This window comes from Myxine glutinosa, chromosome 8 (genome assembly GCF_964187855.1).
Source record: "Myxine glutinosa chromosome 8, kmMyxGlut1.1, whole genome shotgun sequence".
NCBI classification, from domain to species: domain Eukaryota; kingdom Metazoa; phylum Chordata; class Myxini; order Myxiniformes; family Myxinidae; genus Myxine; species Myxine glutinosa.
The window spans coordinates 146,211,627-146,239,033 of NC_136268.1; the positions used below are offsets into that span (position 1 = coordinate 146,211,627).

Consider the following 27,407-nt stretch of genomic DNA (forward strand, 5'->3'; position numbering starts at 1 on the left):
CTTCGTGGCGATGCGCGAGGGGAACCGAGCTGAAACGAGGTCACAAAGCATGGTCACACCTAAAGCCAAAGCCTATGCTGCACGAATGTAAAACATTCGTTTTGGACCATCGTACGATTAAATCGAGTCAGAAACGGTCGCCAGAAGCGCGTTAAACTCGTCGTGCACTTTATGACAGCCGTGACAGTAAAGTTAGCGTCGGTATCTTCATTTGGTCAACATCTGCACTTAATAATTAAAAAAAAAAATCGCTTGACATAATTAAATTACAAACTTCACAATTAATAGCATATTTAGCTTAAAGAAACTAATGGCGGAGTTTGAAAGGACATTGTCTTATAAATCAGTAATCCCAAACTCTGCAATACTTGCGCAAAGGAGATTAAATATTTAAAGCTGAGGAATAAAGTGTTGTATCGACTGCAGCCTGCAGGACCACAGGACAAATGTTATCTGTTGAGGGAGGGCATGGTGGCCGCCGCTTGGGCGTGCCGGGGGGGGGGGGGGGGGGGTTGAAGGTCGCTCACGGTGACTGGACGTGGACCCGCGAGTGTTTCGCGCGCGAATCTCGTCGCTCGGTTCTGATCGCGACGCTCCGTCGCGGCAACAACCCCTGCGGTCCTCGCACTCGGTAGGTATTTGATCACGGGCAGCCAGCTTTCCCGGCTGCCGAAGAAAGCTTTCAGGGCTGATTTATCACCGTGTCGGCATCCAAATGCCAGAGCCATTAATAGGACCGGCACTTGTAATTTCAGCTGCTAAGTAGAGGCAAAAAGGCCTGTTTGATTTATGTCCCTTCTAGTGTTTGCATTTGACTGACCCTGTTACTAATTATTTATGGTAATGTTTTGTGTCGGAACCATTTTTCGCGGACCCTGCCGCTGTAGGCAAATGTGTAATAACCTGTCTGCAACGCTGCTGAAAAGGGCGGGTTTTGGCCCCGAGTCCATTATCTTGACAAAATACTTGACAAGCTAATTCCTCATCATCCTCCTGCTGACCCAGCGCATTCACGCCGTGGATCCTCGGGCCGCGGCTGCTGAGTCAGCCCCGAGATCCGGGGCCTTATCTGGGCCTGGCACGCAGCGCGCCGGGCAAGTGGGCAGCTCGCAAATCACGAGTCGAGCTCCGTCCCCTACGCCGGCGACTTACGAGGCAAACACGCTGCTCCGCGCCTTTCCGCGCAACCAGATACACAAACGCTTCGTGTTGTTATTTATTTGTTTATTGTGCTATTATCGCGCGAACCGCCCCCTTCGCTTTACCCGCGTCGGACACACGTGCACCGTTTGAACTGTGACCCCGAACTGCGACCCGATTAATCCCACCTTGTGGGGTTGGACTGGCTATGCCTTTTTTGTTGACTTTTTAGCTCGAGTCTTTCACGAGCCGTGTGACTAGGACTGGCTGACGGCGATTTAGGCAGGAATTTGTAATTTGTTTAGAGAGCCGGTGATAACTCGCCTACTCTTCGCGAAAGACACCGTGGGATCTGTAATGTCTGCCATGTATAATGCCAGCTGACGGGGCAGCTGGTTTAACGCCCGTCCGAGCCCCCGAAAAAGCCCCATGTCCTGAGTCCGAGCCCCTGTCCTGAGTCCGAGCCCCTGTCCTGAGTCCGAGCCCCTGTCCTGAGTCCGAGCCCCTGTCCTGAGTCCGAGCCCCTGTCCTGAGTCCGAGCCCCTGTCCTGAGTCCGAGCCCCTGTCCTGAGTCCGAGCCCCTGTCCTGAGTCCGAGCCCCTGTCCTGAGTCCGAGCCCCCTGTCCTGAGTCCGAGCCCCCTGTCCTGAGTCCGAGCCCCCTGTCCTGAGTCCGAGCCCCCTGTCCTGAGTCCGAGCCCCCTGTCCTGAGTCCGAGCCCCCTGTCCTGAGTCCGAGCCCCCTGTCCTGAGTCCGAGCCCCCTGTCCTGAGTCCGAGCCCCCTGTCCTGAGTCCGAGCCCCCTGTCCTGAGTCCGAGCTCCCTGTCCTGAGTCCGAGCCCCCTGTCCTGAGTCAGAGCCCCCTGTCCTGAGTCAGAGCCCCCTGTCCTGAGTCAGAGCCCCCTGTCCTGAGTCAGAGCCCCCTGTCCTGAGTCCGAGCCCGCCCCTGTCCTGTGGTCGAGCGAGCCCCTGTCCTGAGGTCGAGCGAGCCCCTGTCCTTAGGTCGAGCGAGCCCCTGTCCTGAGGTCAAGCGAGCCCCTGTCCTGAGGTCGAGCGAGCCCCTGTCCTGAGGTCGAGCGAGCCCCTGTCCTGAGGTCGAGCGAGCCCCTGTCCTGAGGTCGAGCGAGTCCCTGTCCTGAGGTCGAGCGAGCCCCTGTCCTGAGGTCGAGCGAGCCCCTGTCCTGAGGTCGAGCGAGCCCCTGTCCTGAGGTCGAGCGAGCCCCTGTCCTGAGGTCGAGCGAGTCCCTGTCCTGAGGTCGAGCGAGCCCCTGTCCTGAGTCTTAGGGTCCTGAGATCGAGCCCCAGTCAAGCCGTTGAATTAACACCAGGTGGGTTGACTCAGCCTGTCAACCTTCTGAGGTTGGTAAAATGAGTACTATCTGACTGGTAGTTTGGGCCATTGCATCAGCGGTACAGCCGCACCTCCAGAAACTCCAGCCGCACCTCCAGAAACTCCAGCCGCACCTCCAGAAACTCTAGCCGCACCTCCAGAAACTCCAGCCGCACCTCCAGAAACTCCAGCCGCACCTCCAGAAACTCCAGCCGCACCTCCAGAAACTCCAGCCGCACCTCCAGAAACTTCAGCCGCACCTCCCCCTGAGTTCCAGTTGGTTTAACGCCCATCCTGAGGGTCGACAGAACGCTCTGCCTGCGAAACACCAATCTGACAGTCCAGCCGGATTTGTATTCCAACCCAGATTCTGTCTGCACAATGGAAATCGATGTACAAAGGGTCCACAGTCTTCGTGGGACTACACTGAGTGGAAGTAGTCATCACACGATCCTATATGACCTCGAAACAAGTAAACGGGGCCATTTGGCCCGTCGTTGCCATGTCGCACCCCGGATTAATTTTTCTTTGGCCACACCTCTGAACATCCATCAATATTCTCGATGTTTTGCTCAGGCCTAAGTAACCCGACCTTGATTGCATGACCCAAGTTGTTCTGAATGGTAAGATGACATCTGCTGCAGGTTTCTGACTCAGCAACGGGTTCTTCTTTCTGGCTACCCAGTTCTGCACCGTGACCAGTGGTGTAAGTGTGATTGCAATGGCATGATGAATGAAGACCAACATGTGTTTTGTGGGCTTCGTGTAAGGAAAAATAGTGGGGTGTCTTTCAAATACAGGAAACAGATGTGGTGGACGAAAGCACACAAATGCTGGACGACGCCACAACAGAAATGTTATTCTAACCCGACAAGTTGTTCTCCAATTTCAGTGTTGCTTATGGACGGCTGACTGATGGAGGAGATTGCTACAACCCAGAGAGGGTTGTGTGACATAGAAACCGTTGTAGTGGAGTTTGAATGATAGTGTGAAGGACCACAGTGTTAAGGTAACGCTGTATTGCTCGTCACTGTTAACATTGGTCACACCCGTTGCTGAATGTGTTGCATTCTCCAGCAACCCCTTTGTTGCCTTTCGGTGAAGTCCAGTAATCTCTGCACCTCGTTGACTGTTTTTTCCCATTAAATCTTTTATTTTAAAATAGCTTGGAAATATTGTTATTTTCTTTCCTTCATTCAGCAATGCAAACATAACATGTCTTGCCAATCGGAGAAACACACTTCATATCTTTTTGGTGTTGTATACATCGTCGAGGCTCATGGAAGAGCACGTACACTGAACGGATAAGGACAACAGGATGCAAAAGGAACAGCGGAGAGGGAGGGGGAACACCAATAGTGGAGTAGAAGGCCAAGCCCGAAGCCTTGTGTTGGCTTAACGGTTAAGGTGGCTGCTTTCAGATCCTGGATACGAGCCCCTGCCCTGAGTTTGAGCCCCTGTCCTGAGTCCGAGCCCCTGCCCTGAGTTTAAGCCCCTGCCCTGGGTTTGAGCCCCTGCCCTGGGTTTGAGCCCCTGCCCTGGGTTTGAGCCCCTGCCTTGAGTTTGAGCCCCTGCCCTGAGATTGAGCCCCTGCCCTGGGTTTGAGCTCCTGCCCTGAGTTTGAGCCCCTGCCCTGAGTTTGAGCCCCTGCCCTGGGTTTGAGCCCCTGCCCTGAGTTTGAGCCCCTGCCCCGAGTTTGAGCCCCTGCCCCGAGTTTGAGCCCCTGCCCTGAGTTTGAGCCCCTGCCCTGAGTTTGAGCCCCTGCCCTGAGTTTGAGCCCCTGCCCTGAGTTTGAGCCCCTGCCCTGAGTTTGAGCCCCTGCCCTGAGTTTGAGCCCCTGCCCTGAGTTTGAGCCCCTGCCCTGAGTTTGAGCCCCTGCCCTGAGTTTGAGCCCCTGCCCTGAGTTTGAGCCCCTGCCCTGAGTTTGAGCCCCTGCCCTGAGTTTGAGCCCCTGCCCTGAGTTTGAGCCCCTGCCCTGAGTTTGAGCCCCTGCCCTGAGTTTGAGCCCCTGTCCTGAGTTTGAGCCCCTGTCCTGAGTTTGAGCCCCTGTCCTGAGTTTGAGCCCCTGTCCTGAGTTTGAGCCCCTGTCCTGAGTTTGAGCCCCTGTCCTGAGTTTGAGCCCCTGTCCTGAGTTTGAGCCCCTGTCCTGAGTTTGAGCCCCTGTCCTGAGTTTGAGCCCCTGTCCTGAGTTTGAGCCCCTGCCCTGAGTTTGAGCCCCTGTCCTGGGTTTGAGCCCCTGTCCTGGGTACCAGGGGCGCCAGCCCAGAGGGGAGAGCAGTACTCCATCAAGCTGGGAGTGAAAGCCTTGTAGGTGTATATAAGTTCAGGTGTGCCAAGGAATGACAGATATCTGCGAAGAGCTTACAATAATGGTGATTTTATTCTTCGGATTTTTACAAAAATTATATATAGTTAATTAAATGATGGAAGTCATTTTCGTTATGATACTTGCATGAATTTAGAACAGAAACTTTATATTTTGGGCAACCATGGCCAGGAGGTGTCTTTTTTTTTTTTAGTTCCTTCGTAATTCATTCTGAAATTTTCCTCAACCTGCACTAACTGCCAACCTGAGGGTGGTTGGAGAGACTTGGATTTGCATATCTTCCTCCTTCGGCTGTTTCAAACTCACCGTTGCTCAAGACGACCCATCTGATCGATAGGCAGATTGAGAGGGTCACAGTCGTGAGGGAGTCACAGCAGCTCAATTGAGACAGAGCAGAGGAGTCACATACATCTTTTGCAGTTGGTTCATCTGGGTACAATGGGCACAGTGACGAGTGCTTGAGTTCGAGTGCGTCATTTATATGCTGTCGACATCTTGAGGCTCTTTCAATTGGACCCAATGAGCCAACGTACTTGCTCTGGCACCTTCAGCAGATCATTCACCGTCTCTACGGGACCACATCACCACTGCGGCTATTGGTGTGCCCAGAACACCTCCCTTTATGACTCCTCTACCTGAGCACGGTGTGCCATTCAGTATGCTTCCAACACCTCCTGAGTGCTTCCAACACCTCCTCTACCTGCTGCGGCTTTTCAACGACTGCCCGAGAAAATCTTACTATAATTCACCAAATGTCCGTCCGTCCGTTCGAAGGTACCGCAAAAACGGCTGAACCGATCGCAACAATATTTTGGGTGGGTATTCCTGGGACCCCTAGGAGTAAAATAGGCTATATTGTTTTTCCAATTCTTCCAATTTTCCAGTTTTTTGAAACACGATGGAATAATATTTACCTATATGAACAGTGATGTGGCTTTTGTTGAAATTCTACAAATACTGTTTATTCTACGTACCAGGAGAGAGTAGATCGACTCCTGATGAACTCTTCCTATATAAACGTGCGGCTCCAAAGTAACATGGCAGCGTGTGCAAAGCGACTGAGAAACAGGTGTAGTGGCCGCTTCCGTGTTACAGATTCGGCGCACACTCTTCACACATAAACGTGTGACTGAGAAAGATGTGTAGCGGCCACTTCCGTTTTGAAGAATTCAATCTTTTTTCAAAATGGGCACCATGTACTGTTTAGATTTTGATGATTTGCATGTGATATGATTCAACGGATGTTTACATGAATTGTTTAAAATAACAAAAGCCTTCAATTTCTGATATTTTGCCTTTTCATTTGGGCCTCCCAATTGAAGCCTTGCCCATAGGGCAGGTACCGTCGCTAGTATTAATAATTCGAAACTGCATCTTTTATAGTTGCTGTGGTTGAAACTGTTCATTTCTAATCTGATGTGCAATTTCTCTCTGTATCATCTTGCTCTCTCAGCACTTCCAATAGGCCTAACTTTTCTCACTTTTCATCCTTCTATTTCCATTTAATTTGATTCCTTTCCTCTTGACATTTAGCTGCCCCTGATCACCCATAGCAAAAGTAGTATCTCGCATTGATATTTATTATCTCTGCCACCTAAGATGGATGGAGGTTATGTTGTCACCCATGTCTGTCTGTCTGTGAACAGGTTATCTCAAGAGGTTGTGGACGGATTCGGACGAAATTAGGTGGAGAGGTTGGGTTGTGACAAGGATGAACGGCTTAGAGCCTTAGATTTTGCCGAAGATCCGCATCTGTACCCACCGTACCCAGTCGTACCCAGCTGCTCCTGGACTCTGTGTCCTTTCCTCCTGACAAGGTGGAAAAGTTTCTGTCAACCCTCGACTCTGATTCTGCAACTGGACCTGACGGCATCAGCCCACGGGTCCTAAAATCCTGTTCTTCCGCTCTTTCACTCCCTCTCTCTGTTCTCTTCACCCTCTCTTTTGCTCAAGGTCATCTGCCATCTGCTTGGAAATCAGCCAACATCACCGCTTTGCACAAAAAAGGTGCAAAAACAGATCCTAGCAACTACAGACCAATCAGCCTTCCCCCAATTATCAGCAAAGTCATGGAATCCATCATTGCTTCAGATATGAAATCTTTCCTCTTCTCCAATGGCTTGATCTTTGATCATCAATTTGGTTTCAGACTTGGTCACTCTACTCTGGACATGCTGCTTCTGCTTTCTCAACAATGGATGGAGGTCCTCAATGTCAAACAGGAAATTAGAGCTGTCTCCCTTGACATATCACATGCCTTTGATACGGTCTGGCACCCCGCTCTGCTCACCAAACTCTCCTCCTTTGGTATCCATGGAAATCTCCACGCATGGCTGACGGACTTCCTCTCTAGTCGTAGTCAACGTGCGGCCCTGAATGGGTTTCTCTCATCTCCTCTTCCTGTTCAGGCTAGAATTCCCCAAGGCAGTGTTCTGGGCCCTGTGCTTTTTCTGGTCTTCATCAATGATCTCTCTGACTCTCTTGGAAATCCTCTCTATCTCTTTGCTGATGACTCTACTCTCTGTCGCTCCATTCCTCATCCCTCAGATCGGCAGTCTGCAGCCTCCTCACTCTCTGCAGACCTGGACAAAATCACAGACTGGTCAAACAAGTGGAACATGTCTTTCAATCCTGACAAATCTCACACTCTTACGATGTCTCTCCGAAAAGACCGACTGGACAACCCTCCCATCCACTTTCTGAATAATCCTCTCCAAGAAGTTCTGTCACTCAAGCTTTTGGGTCTCACTATCTGCCATGATCTTTCCTGGGAAAACCACATTTCAAACCTGGCCTCCAAAGCCAGTCAACGACTGGGCACCCTCAGTCGTGCGAAGTCCTTCCTTGGCACACCTGAACTCCTCACCACATACAAGGCTTTCATCCGCAGCTCAATGGAATACTGCTCTCCCCTCTGGGCTGGTGCTCCTGCCTCACACCTAGCTCGTCTTCACGCTGTTGAAACCAAAGCGTTCAGAATCATTGGAATTTCCGACGATGAAGCTAACTCCAAGGGCCTTTCACTCACTCACCGCAGGCAGGTTGGTGGTCTTTCCGTCTTCTACCGACTCCTCTCTGGCCTTGCCCCCCCCAGCTCTCTCTGGGCTCTGTCCCCCAAATATTCCTACAGGTCGCACAAGATCTGCCTGCAACCCTCTTATGGTTAAACTGCCAAAATCAAAACTCTCTGCTCACACCTTCACTCCTTCATTCCTCTTTTCTCCCGCCTCTGGAACAAACTCCCTCACTCTCTTCAATCCCACTCCACCCTCCAGGTCTTTAAAACAGCTGTTCACCACCATCTCTTATCTTCCCCCATTCAAAACCTTGATCTTTTCTACCCCCACTAATTTCACCCCAAATCCACTTTTTTGAAATACCAACTTCTGTCCTGGAAATCCTTGTGTTTTATACTTCTCCCCCCCCCCCCCCCCCCCACCTTCCCACGCCTCCTCCCCCCAAGCCCTCTCCCTTCCACACATCTCCCTGCTCTCAAATGTTGTGTTTGTGTGCTTCCCCTTCTCTCCCCATCTTGTCTTCCGCTCCCTCTTTTCATATATTTTGTTTGTCTGGTTGATTTGTTTGTGAAATAAATGTTAGCTCTTTCACGAGCCTCGATTCAGTATACAAAAGAAAAAAAAAAAAAAAAAATATGGATGTGAGTATTTTTCAAATGATTCTTCACCATTGAGCGATAGGGCAAAAAACCATATATAGCCCTATCTTCACCATTGAGTGATGGGGCAAAAACCAAAAAATAGCACGATATCTCAAAGAGTTATAGATTCAGATGAAACTTGGTGGACAGGTTGTGTGTGTGACAAGGACGAATCATTTCGATTTTGTTGACGATCTGAATACGGATCTGAGATATTTTTATTTTTTCAAGTGAACCTTCACCCATTGAGTGATCGGGCCAAAAATGATATATAACAGTTTTTCAAAACGTTGTGGACGACTTGTGACAAAACTAGGTGAATGAGTTGGTTAGGCAACAAGAACAACCTGGCTGATTAGATTTTGGTTCAGGTCCGGATCCAGAGCTTGTCTATCGGTGGGATACTTTCGCATGCAAGTGAAATACGTCTGAGGTTTTTGGAATCCGTGTCAATACTTTATTCACCCGCACGACCAACCAAACCCTTCTCGTCACTTCTGGATGCACCCGGTACGGAAAATCCGAGATCGAGCATATTAACATATTACCACATGAAAAGCCAAATTATGCTGCTACAGTACTACCCCTACTAGCTGACATCACCACACCTACCATCGCCAGGGCTTTTGTTCACATCTGGATCGCACATTTTGATGTTCCATCAACCATCACTACGGATCGTAGTAGCCAGTTTGAATCGGCTCTATTTCGCGAGCTGACTAGATTCCTGCATACCGACTATGTACGAACCACTGCTTACCATCCAGCAGAGAAGGATCTGGTTGAGAATTTCCACCACTAACTCAAGTCTTCTCTGAAAGTGCATGACAACTCCACGCACTGGACTGACGTCAAACCTATGGTCTTGCTTGGTATGCGAGCTGTTCCAGAAGATGACTTTGGAAGCTCAACTGCAGAGCTAGTGTATGGGGCAATGCTTTACCACATGAAAGGCAACATGATGCCGCTACAATACAAAACATAAACGGTTCAGCCTGGTGGAGGAATGCGCTCTCCCGAGAGCCCTTCCAGTTATTTCATGGCATTCGGTTTTTATCCTTCGATGCTGATATGAAATTATTTCTTATCATCAAGTGATATGTTTGATTCCAGGGTGAAGTTGGGATTAAACCATTTGGAAGGTGTAGAGAATGAACTTGCGTTGTTGGGACATTTTACCTCGGGATGTTGCAAGTTGCAAACTGCTGTTGAGTGATGCGTGGCAATATTATGATCGCCATTGACCAGTCTCAGTGGTGTAATGGTTAGAACTGAGTCTGGGAGGTCGGTGGTTCGAATTGAAACCCCCGGCCAAGGAATACCAAAAACTTTTTAAAATGGCACAAGCTGCTTCCTTGCTTGACGTTGACGGTCACCATTTTCGAAGGACAGAGCATGCATAAACAGCCATAGGTTGGCAACCAGTCTGCCTACTGGCCTCCTGTGTCGAAGTTCTTCGAAGGAAACAGATGTGGCGATACGATTGCATGCAATACACAACATGATCCAAAGGTTTTCGGCCCTTTTTGCCAATGTCACTAACTTCATATAGTTTGTGATTTAAAATGAGGATTCACAAGGAAGATTTAACACTTGAATAAACCATTTGTCCCATCCAGCCAATATTGTTGACATTCCGCCCTTTTCCGGTGGTGGAAGCTTTTCTTCTCTTCTCCGAGTGATATGATTCCAAAATGAAGTAAACCTTTCCTGATTTGTCTCTGTTGCCGTGCAGTCCCAGCTAACACAACAATGTCGGCCCAACGGTGTTTTTTGATGTTGGCCCAACGATGTGACTGATGTTGGCCCAACGTTGTTGTGTTAGCTGGGGGTGTTGTCCACTTTCGTTTGTGTCGATTTATTTGTACCTTGTGCTCATTGTCGTGTATATTGCTGACTGTATGGTTATTTTGATGTTGTGCGCCTGCCTGCCTCGGCTGGTCAGACATAACGTCCATTCATCGTTCTTTATTTCCATCGTCTCTCACCATCCCAATTCCCATCCTCAAGTTAAGTCCAGCCTTATACCTTCAATGGAAAAAGAACTAACAAAAAATCCTCTTACCCAATGATTTGATGGTCCGTTTCGTTCTTTCTTGGCCCCGTGTTCAGCAAATGTGTTTCCTCGTGGCCTTCGCCTCCTTGCCTACCTTTTCACCCTGCCTGAAAACCCTTCCCTCACTTTTTTCCTTCTTAAAACCACCAAGAAACAAATAATAAAAACACATTCATTATTTTCATTCTGATAGACCAGTCAATCCGAATCACTGCTGCTAAACCGGATGTTATCTGCTTCACAGAATCCTTCCTCAGTTTGTTCCTGATTTTTTTGTATCACACAGACTGTTGTCTCCTCCATTTCGACAGGTATCAATGTTTCTGCTGTCTCATTGGCGGAGTTGCAGTTTACATCAAGAACTCCACATTTCTCACTGTCCGTGCACTGCTATCACCACCCAAAGCTCCCAGGAGTGTCTTTGGCTGCGTTTTCCCTCTGCAACCACCGCTTGTTTTGTCTGTTTGTGCAACCATTCTCCTGACAGTGACCACTATATGTGCATCTCTGCCAACATAGACCAACTTGTAACCACCCATCCAAAGTCTCTCTTCCTCGCATATGGCACATTTCAATTGTCACTGTGCCAATTAGCTGGGATTTGACCAGCAACAGACTTCTGCAACTGCATCAGCCTGATGCAATCTGTGAGCTTTCCGACTTGGATTACTGGCAATGTTAAATCCTTCCTTCTGGACCTGGTAATGACCAACTTTTCTTTTAATGTCTCCTGTTCCTCCACTGCTCTAATTAGTTCATCTAATTATGTTATTTTGAGAGTCCATGTCTCTATTTGTTGTCAGAGAATCTGCCCAGGGCTGCAGAGTCCAGTGGCTCACTCGTGCTGACTGGCACGGAATGCAACTTGCCCTCTCCGACATCCTCCATTGTGCCAAGTCTTTCTTTGACAAATCTGAAGTTTTATCAACTTACAAGACCTTCATATGCAGATTGATGGAGTACTGCTCTCCCCTTTGGGCTGCTGAGCTTCAAGACCCTCATTAATCCTCAGCAATCACATACTTGACTTTCCAGTTTATTATTTGCTCCCTCCCCCTCCCTCTCCATCTCCCTCGCTCTTCTTTTCATTATTTTTTTTGTTCCATTTCTGTTTCATCCCCCGTTCTCCCTTCCTTTTATTGCTGTGCTTGAGTTTGTATCCAGTTTGTTCACCCCCTGTTTCCTCCTCTCCTTACTCTTACTCTCATTCTTACTCTCATCTATTCGTCCTACAAGTGTCCCTCTGTTGTGTCCCTCCTTTACACAGATTTCTGTTCTGTTCAGTTGTCTCACTGTTTTCCATGAGCCTCAATTTTTTTATGCCAAAATAAATATTTGTGCACCTTGCTTTTTAGCTCACCTGGAACGAAGTTCAGGGGAGCTTATGCGATGGTGCGTTGTCAGTCCGTAAACACTTGCAACTTCTTCTCCGAAACAGCTGAAGGGATTGTGACCAAATTTGGCACAAATAATATTTGTTGTGTTGTGACTAAAGTTTGTTCGTCACGGCATTATGAAGATCGGGTTCTCAAGGCGTCTACGAGGGGGGGGGGGGGGGGTTGGGGGGGGGGAAGGTCAAAGTGGGTCCAGGTTTGATCCTCCAAAATAGGTATTTGCTTTCTTCTCTGAAACTACACACATAATTTCGATGAAACTTGACCACAACCTTCAACACCCATGATGTACCAATGTTTGTTCAAGGCATTAGAAAAATTTGGGTCTGATGAGGTTTGGGGAGGGGGAGTTGCGCCCAAAAATAGGTATGTTTTTGTTTGTTTGTTTAAAGTCTTATGATTATGTTAGTATGATTCTACATGCTTCCCTGTCTTCTAGCAACCATTGAAATTGGTTTAAAATACCTTTAGTCAGTGCAGTATACTGTTTATTGTCCCCCGTCGCACCGCGGAGCGAAAGGGGGACGATGGTTTTCCCCTCCGTCCGTGTGTCCGTCCGTGCGTGCGTGCGTAAGCTAAGGACCGCATTCGAATTTGGTGTATGGGTGCAACCCACGTCAAAATCCAAGATGGCCGCCGCCATGTATGTCTGATGCCATGTATGTCTGAACCTTGTGAGCTGAATATATCTTGAAAAATAAGCGAGTACCAACTTCTAATGTGGTGTGTGGGTGTATCTAGGCATAAGGAAGAACGCTATTGAAAATTGGGTCGCTACGTCAAAATCCAAGATGGCCGCCGCCATATATGTCTGAACCTTGTGAGATGAATATCTTGAAAAATAAGCGAAGTACCAACTTCTAATTTGGTGTGTGGGTGTATCTCACCATAAGGAAGAACGCTATTGAAAATTGGGTCGCCACCGCAAAATCCAAGATAGCCGCCGCCATGTACGTCTGAACCTTGTGAGATGAATATCTTGAAAAATAAGCGAAGTACCAACTTCTAATCTGGTGTGTGGGTGTATCTAGGCATAAGGAAGAACCCTATTGAAAATTGCGTCACCACGTCAAAATCCAAGATGGTCGCCACCATATATATGTCTGAACCTTGTGAGCGAAATATCTTGAAAAATAAGTGAAGTACCAACTTCTAATCTGGTGTGTGTGTGTATCTAGGCACAAGGAAGAACGCTATTGAAAATTGGGTCGCCACGTCAAAACCCAAGATGACCGCCACCATATATATGTCTGAACCTTGTGAGCGAAATATCTTGAAAAATAAGCGAAGTACCAACTTCTAATCTGGTGTGTGGGTGTATCTACGCATAAGGGAGAATGCTATTGAAAATTGGGTCGCCACGTCAAAATCCAAGATGGCCGCCTTGCGTCTTTCACTTTGTCAACTCGCATCACTTCACCGACAGGGGACCTAGGCGTAACGCTTGTTCTACCAGTTGAGTGCCAGGGGTATTGCCCCAATGTTTATTAACCATTATCCAATATTGGTTGTTTGTGTTGCCATGGTACAGGTAAAAGGCTGATTATTGTGAAAGATACTATGGAATGTGTGAGACACCATGCAACATCCATCTTCTGGGACTGATTCCCAGGAACAGACAATTGAGAGGTCAACAAACTACCAACTGAGCTATCTTACTACACTGGAACTTAGAGCACCTGATATGAGAATAGCACCCTTCAACCATACCTTTCGCAAACTGGGTGAAGGCAAAATATAATGTTTGTTTATAAGAGTTGTGTATTGTGCGTCATTTTGTGATGTAATGATGCTATTTACTTTTGTGAAAAATGCTGCTGAACTGATTTTGTTGTCCTCCGTCGCACTGCGGAGCAAAAGGGGGACGATGGTTTTCCCCTCCATCCGTGTGTCCGTGTGTCCGTGTGGGCGTGTGTGCGTGCGTGCGTCCGTGCGTGCGTGCGTAAGCGAAGGACCGAATTCTAATTTGGTATCTGGGTGCAACCCACGTCAAAATCCAAGATGGCCACCGCCATATATGTCTGAATCTTGTGAGCGGAATATCTTGAAAAATAAGCGAAGTACTAACTTCTAATCTGGTGTGTGGGTGTATCTAGGCATAAGGAAGAACGCTATTGAAAATTGGGTCGCCACGTAAAAATCCAAGATGGCCTCCACCATATATATGTCTGAACCTTGTGAGCAAAATATGTTGAAAAATAAACGAAGTACCAACTTCTAATCTGGTGTGCGGGTGTATCTACGCATAAGGGAGAACGCTATTGAAAATTGGGTCGCCACGTCAAAATCCAAGATGGCCGCCTTGCGTCTTCTACTTTGTTAACTCACATCACTTCACCGATGGGGGACCTAGACGTAACGCTTGTTCAAACTAGATTGCACAGATAATGATAAGTTGGTTAATGTTATCCCGGCTTGCACAGCCTGACGTTCGCAAAGGTTTGAATGGTCAGTCAGAATGTTGGGTCAACGTCTGTATTCTATAGAGATGGAGAGAAGTTGAATGTTCAAGGTAAAGGTTGGGGGGGATGGGGCGGGGGCAGCATTAGTGGTGAGAATTAAAGATCCCACGGTGTAGTTCACTATCGTCAGCACCATGAACAAATTACAAATTCTTGCCCAAGCCATCTTCAGTCGAAGGTCAGGCCTGGCCATCTGGTTTGTCAAAGAGTTGGATCAAATCTTCTTCACACCCAACCCTACGTGAAGGTTAGGTTCATTGTGGCTACTAAGGAAGTAGTATTTGTAGAGGCCTACCCACGATACCTCAACTGAAATACATTAATTGGAATGTTCCACAGTGGTATACAAACATTCTACGTGATTATCGTTTTTCAGTGGAGGTGATACATTTTTGCAGCATATCTATATAATTATATATATATATATATATAATTATATATACATATATATATATATATATATATATATATATATATATATATATATATATATATATATATATATATATACAGTATATATATATATATATATATATATATATATATATATATATATATATATATATATCACTATATATATATATATATATATATATATATATATATATATATATATATATATATATATATATATATATATATATATATATATATATCACTATATATATATATATATATCACTATATATATATATATATATATATCACTATATATCACGATATATATATATAATATATATATATATATATATATATATATATATATATATATATATCACTATATATATATATATATCACTATATATATATATCACTATATATATGTATATATCACTATATATATGTATATATCACTATATATATGTATATATCACTATATATATGTATATATCACTATATATATGTATATATCACTATATATATGTATATATCACTATATATATGTATATATCACTATATATATGTATATATCACTATATATATGTATATATCACTATATATATGTATATATCACTATATATATGTATATATCACTATATATATGTATATATCACTATATATGTATATATCACTATATATGTATATATCACTATATATATATATATATCACTATATATATATATATATATATATATATATATATATATCTATCTATATATATATATATATATATATATATATATATATATATATGTATATATATATATATATCACTATCTATATATATAAAACACAGTTTGTGTGTGCGTGTGTGTGTGTGTATGTAATGTTACCGATAGACTCCTAAACGGAGAGGCTCACGTACTTGATATTTGGCACAGACATGGCCATTGAGCCTGGGACGAACATGGCTGACCTAAAAATTTATTTCATAATATGCTTTTACCATATTTTTATCTCAGCGCGAAATATTATGACCGGAATCTGACCGGTCGCAGAGCAGCGCGCTGATTCGCTCAGAGCGATCACGTGATGTTCCCTGCCGCCATTAACTCAGTTACGTGTTCGCACGTATTTCAGAGCGAAAAGCAATTGCCTTTTTTCACATTTAAGCGACGAACATTGCCATTCACACCACATAGGTTTTTTTCCCTTTCATCTTTAGATTCATATTTTTTGCCATAACGTAGCGCATTATGGCTCTCTCGAGCTCGAGTTAGCCAATCACCTGGGAGCATGAGGCCACGTAGGCCACACCCACGACAGGACGCAGAGTTGCAATCGATCGCTCAGAGCGATCACGTGATGTTCCTTGCCGCGCGACTATCTATATATATCATTCAGATCCCTCACAATCGACCACCACCACCTCCTCCTGCAATACTAAATATCACTCAGATCCCTCACAATCGACCACCACCCCCTCCTACAATACTAAATATCACCCAGATCCCTTGGAATCGACCACCACCTCCTACAATACTAAATATCACCCAGATCCCTTGGAATCGACCACCACCTCCTCCTGCAATACTAAATATCACTCAGATCCCTCACAATCGACCACCACCACCTCCTACAATACTAAATATCACTCAGATCCCTCACAATCGACCACCACCCCCTCCTACAATACTAAATATCACTCAGATCCCTCACAATCGACCACCACCCCCTCCTACAACACTAAATATCACCCAGATCCCTTGGAATCGACCACCACCCCCTCCTACAATACTAAATATCACCCAGATCCCTTGGAATCGACCACCACCCCCTCCTACAATACTAAATATCACCCAGACCCCTTGGAATCGACCACCACCTCCTCCTGCAATACTAAATATCACCCAGATCCCTTGGAATCGACCACCACCTCCTCCTACAATACTATATATCACTCAGATCCCTTGGAATCGACCACCACCTCCTCCTACAATACTATATATCACTCAGATCCATTGGAATCGACCACCACCTCCTCCTGCAATACTAAATATCACCCAGATCCCTTGGAATCGACCACCACCCCCTCCTACAATACTAAATATCACCCAGATCCCTTGGAATCGACCACCACCTCCTCCTACAATACTATATATCACTCAGATCCCTTGGAATCGACCACCACCTCCTCCTGCAATACTAAATATCACCCAGATCCCTTGGAATCGACCACCACCCCCTCCTACAATACTATATATCACTCAGATCCATTGGAATCGACCACCACCTCCTCCTACAATACTATATATCACTCAGATCCCTTGGAATCGACCACCACCTCCTCCTGCAATACTAAATATCACCCAGATCCCTTGGAATCGACCACCACCTCCTCCTATGACGCTATGACGCTATGAAACGCTATGAAGCTATGAACGGTATGAACGATATGACGCTATGAAAAAAAATAATCGCTATGACGCTATGAAACGCTATGAACGCGATGACGCTATGAACGATATGACGCTATGAAGCTATGACCGCTATGAACGATATGACGCTATGAGAAAAAAAATCGCTATGACGCTATGAAACGCTATGAACGCGATGACGCTATGAACGATATGACGCTATGACGCTATGAAGCTATGACCGCTATGAACGATATGATGCTATGAAAAAAAAAATCGCTATGACGCTATGAAACGCTATGAACGATATGACGCTATGACGCCATGAAGCTATGACCGCTATGAACGATATGACGCTATGAAAAAAAATAATCACTATGACGCTATGAAACGCTATGAACGCTATGACGCTATGAACGCTATGAAACGCTATGAAACGCTATGAACGCTATGAACGCTATGACGCTATGAAAAAAATAAATCGCTCGCTTTACCAAGGGCTCGCTCTCCCCCCGTTCCCCTCCCCTCCCCTTCCCCCTCCCCTCCCCCGCCCGACAATGCAGGGTACTTCTGCTAGTATATATATATATCACTATATATATATATATCACTATATATATATATATCACTATCTATATATATAAAACACAGTTTGTGTGTGCGTGTGTGTGTGTGTATGTAATGTTGCCGATAGACTCCTAAACGGAGAGGCTCACGTACTTGATATTTGGCACAGACATGGCCATTGAGCCTGGGACGAACATGGCTGACCTAAAAATTTATTTCATAATATGCTTTTACCATATTTTTATCTCAGCGCGAAATATTATGACCAGAATCTGACCGGTCGCATAGCAGCGCGCTGATTCGCTCAGAGCGATCACGTGATGTTCCCTGCCGCCATTAACTCAGTTACGTGTTCGCACGTATTTCAGACCGAAAAGCAATTGCCTTTTTTCACATTTAAGCGACGAACATTGCCATTCACACCACATAGGTTTTTTTCCCTTTCATCTTTAGATTCATATATTTTGCCATAACGTCGCGCATTATGGCTCCCTCGAGCTCGAGTTAGCCAATCACCTGGGAGCATGAGGCCACGTTGGCCACGCCCACGACAGGACGCAGAGTTGCAATCGATCGCTCAGAGCGATCACGTGATGTTCCTTGCCGCGCGACTATATATATATATCACTCAGATCCCTCACAATCGACCACCACTACCTCCTCCTGCAATACTAAATATCACTCAGATCCCTCACAATCGACCACCACCACCTCCTACAATACTAAATATCACTCAGATCCCTCACAATCGACCACCACCACCTCCTACAATACTAAATATCACCCAGATCCCTTGGAATCGACCACCACCCCCTCCTACAATACTAAATATCACCCAGATCCCTTGGAATCGACCACCACCCCCTCCTACAATACTAAATATCACCCAGATCCCTTGGAATCGACCACCACCTCCTCCTGCAATACTAAATATCACCCAGATCCCTTGGAATCGACCACCACCTCCTCCTACAATACTATATATCACTCAGATCCCTTGGAATCGACCACCACCTCCTCCTACAATACTATATATCACTCAGATCCCTTGGAATCGACCACCACCTCCTCCTGCAAAACTAAATATCACCCAGATCCCTTGGAATCGACCACCACCCCCTCCTACAATACTAAATATCACCCAGATCCCTTGGAATCGACCACCACCTCCTCCTACAATACTATATATCACTCAGATCCCTTGGAATCGACCACCACCTCCTCCTGCAATACTAAATATCACCCAGATCCCTTGGAATCGACCACCACCCCCTCCTACAATACTATATATCACTCAGATCCCTTGGAATCGACCACCACCTCCTCCTACAATACTATATATCACTCAGATCCCTTGGAATCGACCACCACCTCCTCCTGCAATACTAAATATCACCCAGATCCCTTGGAATCGACCACCACCCCCTCCTACAACACTAAATATCACCCAGATCCCTTGGAATCGACCACCACCTCCTCCTATGACGCTATGACGCTATGAAACGCTATGAAGCTATGAACGGTATGAACGATATGACGCTATGAAAAAAAAAAATTGCTTTGACGCTATGAAACGCTATGAACGCGATGACGCTATGAACGCTATGAACGATATGACGCTACGACGCTATGACGCTATGAAGCTATGACCGCTATGAACGATATGTCGCTATGAAAAAAAAAATCGCTGTGACGCTATGAAACGCTCCGAACGCTATGAACGATATGACGCTATGACGCTATGAAGCTATGACCGCTATGAACGATATGACGGTATGAAAAAAAAAATCGCTATGAACGCTATGACGCTATGGACGCTATGAACGATATGAACGCTATGACACTATGAACGCTATGACGCTATGAAAAAAAAAATCGCTATGACACTATGAAACGCTATGAACGCTATGACGCTATGAAACGCTATGAACGCTATGACGCTATGAAACGCTATGAACGCTATGACGCTATGACGCTATGAAAAAAAAAAATCCCTCGCTTTACCAAGGGGCTCGCTCTCCCCCCGTTCCCCTCCCCTCCCCTTCCCCCTCCCGTCCCCCGCCCGGCAATGCCGGGTACTTCTGCTAGTATATATATATAATCACTATATATATATATATCACTATATATATATATATCACTATATATATATATATCACTATATATATATATATATCACTATATATATATATCACTATATATATATATATCACTATATATATTGTTGCGGATATGAGGACTGTATTTTTTTTATTGTGTGCTTTATTATTATTATTGTTTATTCTGCGCCTCCTGCCTCCGGAGTTGTGTAAAGATAAAAAGGGCGTCTCGGTAGTTATTCCATGAAACACCACATTGCAGGACCCGATAAAACCCTTGTTCAGTAGCTTATATCTTATTATGTGTTTTAGGGTAAGGCCTTGTCCTCCATTAACATGACACTCCATTGCACCGAGTAAAAGAGATAGATTCCCTTCATTCCCATTCCCAAAAACCTCCATTTCCCCTTTCGTAATGGCCAAGCCTCAATTTGGCAATTACATCCCCTCCAAAGCCGCCATTGACCACGAGGCAGGGTTGGGGAAGAAAGGCGGGTCTCCACCTCGTCATAGAGGGGAGGAGTAAGTCGGCCCCACTCGACCAACCATGAACAAGGGGTTTGGCTTGAGAGGGCGGAGAGAGAATGCTTGGGGGAGGTTCGCAAAGGGTGAAGGGCGGGGGTTATAAAACCCGTTGCATCAGCCCCCACCGGGTGGTGGCGAAGAGAGAGACAAGCAGATGAGTCCAAGAGAGTTGCAAAAAGGTCCAAGGCTGAGCTGAGCTGCGTGGTGAGGTGCAAAGGAAAGAGCTGGGTCGTCAGAGCAGAGCTGAGTTGTGAGGTCCAAAAGCAGAGGTCATCCAGGGAAGCGCAAAAGCCTGCTATTCGTCACCTTGCGTGCCAGCGGCAGCGTCTACAGCAGCAGCAGCAGCAACGCTCGCCAGCCGCTTAGGGGCCTGAACGGCAGTTCGAAGCAGGGCCGCGAAGGAACGGCGGCTGCAGAACGTGCTTCATCGTTCCAGCCAATTCCTATCATCATTCCCCGCGTGAGTCTGTGTCTTCGTTTGTTCTGTCCTGGGTATTAAGTAAGCCTGTTAGATAAGTTAATAATTTGCACTGTGTCACCTGCGTCTCATGTCCCTGTACATAATCGTGACTGCTCCTTTTTGCTTACGTGTACATAATAAACCCCGTTACTCTTCTGTACGTCTTCTTCTTCCTCTTTGCATTCGGTCGCTTTAGAGTTTTCCAGATTGAGTATCTGTGGCGCGATACGGCCAACGTTTGGGTGAATCGGGTTTAGTCGGGGAACAACTGTTCGGCCGCGGTTATACCTCCGCTCGGTAAAAAATAACATCTAATCCGCGGACCGTAACAATATATATCACTATATATATATATATATATATATATATATATATATATATATATATATATATATATATATATATATATATATATATATATCTATATATATATATATCTATATATATACAGTATATATATATCTATATATATATATATATATCTATATATATATATATATATCTATATATATATATATATATCTATATATATATATATATCTATATATATATATATATATCTATATATATATATATATTATATATATCTATATATATATATACAGTATATATATATTCAAATTTTTACACTCCAAACGAACTACCCACTCCATTGAATATGATAATTAAGATACTTGAATTTATATTCGAAGAAGCATAAAATCCTCCATAGCTGGAAGTGTTTATGCTTCTTCTAATTGAAATTATCCTAGTTGCTTCTCCAGATCTGCTTCAGATCTGCAAAAAAAAAAAAAAAAAAAAAAAAAAAAGATCTGCTTGTGTGGACCACATTAAGCTTATGATCTGCTTATGTGGACCAGATTAAGGAGTGTGGCAGGCACATGCTGTTGGCAAGGATACATGTGAAATTAGCCAACGTTGCATTTGATCCCCCAACAGTGAATGAGTTCACTTTAGATTCAACTTCCATTACGGCAGTCACATATCCACTTTAAAACAAGTGCAATAAAATATGGGATGAAGAAGAATCTGGCTTCAGTGAAATAGTACAGAAGGGTCTACCAGAGCTTTAAAAACTATTGGAAATCAAAGGTCAAAGTGCTATTCCACTGCCAATCTCACTCCATCAAACTAGCAGTTATGGCGAGTGGAAGATATGGAATATGGAACGTTTGAGGCCAACGGAGAAGTAAAATGACCTGCTGTGCAATTTGTAAAAAAAATAAAAAAATTAAAGCCACGTTGCACATGTGGTGTATGGTTGTGCTGAAAACAATTCCAAAAACAATTAAAAACTCATTGGAATGTGATTCCCAAAAACGTGACCACCGACATCGCTCTCCAATGCGTGTCCACTACTACTGACATTCCCTTTCCACCTTTTTTAAGCTCTGGAGGGCAGTGAAAATGTCCTTTTTTATTTTTAGAATGGCTGCCTATCAGAATCACTCGATTTATAAATAATAGAACATTTTTTAATATAAGAGAATATTATTGCAAAAGCATTTTTTAAATGAGCCATGACAGATGTCATTATATGTCAACATTTAAAGGTGATTCTAAACACATACCCATGCTCTCTTTAAACTATCAATTGATATCACAGAAATTTGAATTTAAGTTTTTCTCAAATTCCTAATTCAAAAAATATGAAATCTATCAAGTGAAAACCGTTTTATTTTTCTCTCCCCTGTCCTTTGTTTCCGTGTCCTCTGACCCGTGACGTCTCACCGTGAGGACGATCCACCATTATTGCTCTTCCCAGTGCGCAAGGTACGGATCGATCGTTGAATTATTTTCAAATATTCATGCGTTTCTCAGCATTATGCCACGTCGATGCGTCTTCCTTTGGTGGTTGCAGTAATACAAACAAAGATGGGGGCTGTTCTGCACAAGTGGCCAAATAACCCAAAACGTTGCCAGTGCTTGGCCAAAATTGGTTCGGCTTGCACGAATTTGGAGCAAGCCGACCGAATGTGATCACATTTCTATACCAGACACTTCAATGAGCACTGGTACGAGGTGACAGGGTTGCATATTCCAACTCCGTTTGAAAACAAATGCAAGACTATTCGATAGGAACAGCCGTTGTGTGGAAAACATTGTCCTTTCCCAAATGTGACAGTTTCACAAGGAGAGATGGTGAACTGAGCAATGGTGAGGAGGAGGGAGGTGGGTGCTCATTTATCGTCGAGCTGACCTATGGCCACCGAAAGACTTGATTCAATCCGCTTGACTAGTACCGCTTCTATATCCTAAGGGTGAGAGCAATCGGCCTATTTTTTCATCCTTCAACTCCAAAATGGATTTTTGCCTCATTTAAGATTATCATTTTATATAGGGAGGGATGTCAAGGAAGTGGCTAAGCTGATAAAATGTTGATTAAGATACTGAAACATTTCTGCAATTGAGATCTTTTCCAGTGAACATAACTTTAGTCATGACAGTACAACTGAGAGAGGTCGCTGTCCTAATAAATCCATCAGAGGAAGCCACAGAAGTGCAAAACGGTGGGAAAAAAATCTCAACATATAGCGATCCACCTCTTGCTAAATTCTCCCAAATCCAGGCTCACTGTTCAACTCCACTCGTCTGTTTCTATTTTCTCTCGCCTTTGGAACAAACTTACTCGGACGTTCATTCTCATTATTCCCTCCAGGGCTTCAAGATGGCTGTTCACCCCCCCATCCATACTCATGATTATCTAGCACTATTAACCCTCCCACAACCTACCCTTTCCTTTCCAGGTTATTGTGTTTCCTCCTTTTTCTCTCCACCCGGAATCGGTCTCCACCAGGACCGATATATATATTTTTTTCTGGTTCAATTACTGCTTCATCCCTGGCTTTCTCTTCCTCTTCTTTCATCTCTATTCTTCCTGTGTTTGAGTGTATATGCAGTTTGTTCTCCAAACGTTTCCTCCCCCCTCTCTTACATTGCTGTTATTCGTCTTCTTGCCCATTCTTCCTCCAAGTGTTCCTCTATTGTGTCCCTTCACTCTGCTGTTGGTGTGTCTCCACACTTTACACTATGCTTTGTGTTTTAGCTCTTCCATGACCGGCAACTTTGTATACCAGGTACTGTAGCGGCTACCGCTGGGTTTTCACAATCGCCTTGCACCTATCAAGGACGCGGAGCGATCACCATGCCGGGCTCGTCCAGGACGCCCGGGCAGGCCCTCGCTCAACTTGCCAGGCCTCGGTCGGGACGCCCGGGCATGCCCGGGCATGCCCAGGTAGGCTCGCCCTCAACTTGCCAGGCCGCAGCCAGGACGCTGGGCCACGCCCCCTCTCGCCTTTCCTGGGCAAACGCTCCGGGATAATATGTATATATATTGCTGCCCGATAAACGGGCTTTTCAGAGTGCCTGAGTGTTTGGTTTGATTAAAGCAACTCGGATGAATTCCAGCTTTTTGTCGCGTCCATTCTTCCGATCGACGTGGGAGCCCCAGCTCCTTCATTGGTGACCTACCGACATGGACACGGCAGTCGCCCTTAAACTGCCTACCTTCTGGGAGGCTCACGCGGCGGTTTGGTTCGCACAGGCGGATTCCCTGTTCGCCCTGCGAGGCATCACGGCCGACGACACCCGCTTCCACCATGTGGTAGCAGCGCTCGGTTCGGCCACCGCGGCCCGCGCCCTGAGCCTCCTCGAGAGCCCGCCAGCCGCTGACAAATACGGCGCGATTAAGAAGCTTCTCCTCGACGCTTTCGCCCTCCCATCGGCGGAGCGCGCACGGCGCCTGCTCGACCTGCCCGAGCTCGGCGACACGCGCCCTTCCGAGCGAATGGACTACATGCTTTCACTGCTCGGCGAGCACTCTCCGGCATTCCTGTTCCAGGAGCTGTTCCTCCGTCAGCTGCCTAACCCGGTACGCCTCGCCCTGGCAAGCACGGCGATCACAGATCCCCGGGCCCTTGCCAGAGAAGCCGACAAGATCTCCGCCGCAGGACAGCGCATCGCAGCGGCGACATGGGACCCACCGCCGTCCGACGCAACACCCATGGCGCCCGAGCACCCGGCACGGTCGACGACCGAACTGCCGACGCAATTGGCGGCCGCTACACCGAGCCAACCACCTCCAGCACGACGACCGGGGCCTCCACCTGACCAAGCGTGGTGTTACTATCATGCCAGGTTCGGACAGAAGGCCCGGACATGCCGACCCCCGTGCACCTTCGGCAGGCCGGGAAACGGCCGGGCCGGCGTTCATTACCAGCCATGAGCGCCGGCCACACGGGAAACTTACTGTTCATCACGGATAAAGCGTCCGGACGGCGCTTCCTGTGCGACACCGGTGCCCAACTGAGCGTCATACCCACCTCTGACCAGGACAGGCAATCCGCGGTTTGCGGCCCCTCCTTGGTTGCGGCCAACGGATCGACCATCCGCACCTTCGGCCCGCGCAACGTCACCCTCTGCTTCGGCGGCCAAAGCTTTGCTTGGACGTTTGTAACCGCAAACGTGCCCATGGCTCTGCTAGGCGCCGACTTCCTCTGCGCACACGGACTGCTGGTGGACGTCCAACGGCGTCGTTTAATCAACGCCGAAACCTTCAGCTCCCTGGTATGCACATTGAGCAGCTCCGCCCCGACCGAGCTGGCATGCGCCGTCCCGGTGGCGAACGAGTTTGCTCGCCTGCTCACGGAGTTCCCGGCTCTCACGCGGCCGACGTTTTCGGCCGTCGCAGTACGGCATGGGATCGAGCACCACATACCAACCACGGGCCCGCCGGTCTACGCCAGGGCCCGCCGCCTCGACCCGGCCAAGCTCGCCGTGGCGAAGGCCGAATTCGATGCGTTGGAGCACCTCGGCATCGTGCGGCGCTCCGATAGCGTGTGGGCCTCGCCACTGCACATCGTGACAAAGCCGGGGGGTGGATGGCACCCGTGTGGCGACTACCGCCGTCTCAATGACGCTACCACCCCCGACAGGTACCCGATCCCGCATATCCAAGACTTCTCCGCCCGTCTGGCGGGACGGGTCATTTTTTCGAAAATTGATCTCATACGGGGATATCACCAGGTACCTGTCAGGGCGGCCGACGTCCCTAAAACGGCAGTCATCACGCCGTTCGGCTTATTCGAATTCTTGCGGATGCCGTTTGGTCTCAAGAACGCGGCTCAGGCGTTCCAGCGCTTGATGGACGGCGTGCTGCGTGACCTGCCGTTCCTTTTCGTTTACCTGGACGACATCCTCGTCGCCAGCACGTCCCGGGCCGAGCACCTCCTCCACCTCCGAACACTGTTCGGGCGCCTCAGCGAGCACGGCCTCATCGTCAACCCGGCCAAATGCCACTTCGGCACGACGGCCGTTGATTTTTTGGGCCACCACATCACCAAGAACGGGGCCGTGCCGCTGCCAACTAAGGTCGAGGCCATCACCACGTTCCCGCGTCCCCGCACCATAAAGGCCCTGCAGGAATTCCTGGGAATGGTGAATTTTTATCACCGCTTCGTGCCCCGCGCTGCTCAACTCATGCGGCCCCTCTACGAAGCCCTCCGGGGCAAGCCGGCCAAGCACGACATCGCCTGGTCCGCAGCAATGGATGCGGCCTTCCAAAGCTCAAAGCGGGCCCTCGCCGACGCAACACTGCTCGCTCACCCGGTGCTCAACGCTCCCATCGCCCTCACCACGGATGCCTCCGACTACGCGGTGGGCGCCGTACATGAGCAATGGGTGAACGGGGTTTGGCAGCCACTCGCTTTTTTCAGCCGGCAGCTCCGGCTGAACGAGCTCAAATACAGCACGTTGGACCGGGAGCTCCTCGGTCTACACCTGGCCGTCCGCCATTTCCACCACCTCCTGGAGGGCCGACCTTTCACGGCGTTCGTCGACCACAAGCCGTTGGTTTACGCCATGGCCAAGGTCACGGAGCCGTGGTCGGCCCGCCAACAGCGCCACCTCTCCGCCGTGTCGGAGTTTACCACGGACATCCGGCACGTCGCCGGCAAAAACAACGCCGTGGCCGACTGTCTTTCCCGGGCCAGCGCGAACGCGGTCCACCTGGGCGTGGACTTTGCGCTTATGGCGGCGGACCAAACCACCGACACCACGGTGCAAGCCCCCGGGCGGCGGACACGGGCCTCCGCCTGGCCGACATCCCCTTCGCGGACACTGTCCTGCTCTGCGACGTCTCCCAAGGCCAGCCTCGCCCCATCGTGCCCGTCACCTGGCAACGCCGCATCTTCGCCTCCCTCCACGGCCTTTCCCACCCGGGCCGGAAAGCTTCCCAGAAGCTGGTGTCGGCGCGATTCGTCTGGCACGGCCTTCGTCGGGACGTCCGCGATTGGACCAGCACCTGCACGGCCTGCCAACGGGCCAAGGTCCACCGACACACCCAGGCCCCGCTGGCACCTTTCACCGTGCCCGAACGACGTTTCTACCACGTCAACGTGGATCTGGTGGGCCCCCTCCCCCCGTCACGGGGGTTCACACACCTGCTCACCATGGTGGACAGGACCACCAGGTGGCCGGAGGCCGTTCCCCTCGTCTCCACCACCACCGCCGACGTGGCGCAGGCTTTCATCGCCACCTGGGTCGCCCGCTTCGGCGCACCGGCGGACATCTCGTCAGACCGCGGACCACAGTTCACC

The 27,407-nt window shown here is 47.5% G+C and overlaps 1 long non-coding RNA gene across 1 annotated transcript in view; it reads left to right on the forward strand.

The window, feature by feature from the left end:
- The first annotated feature begins 498 nt into the window (after nucleotides 1-498).
- The window catches only part of LOC144893172 (uncharacterized), a 36,630-nt gene continuing 9,721 nt past the window's right edge, over nucleotides 499-27,407 (forward strand). Inside the window, exon 1 of the long non-coding RNA XR_013624234.1 lies at nucleotides 499-631. This is a non-coding gene — a long non-coding RNA (uncharacterized LOC144893172). The remainder of the gene's footprint in view (nucleotides 632-27,407) is intronic.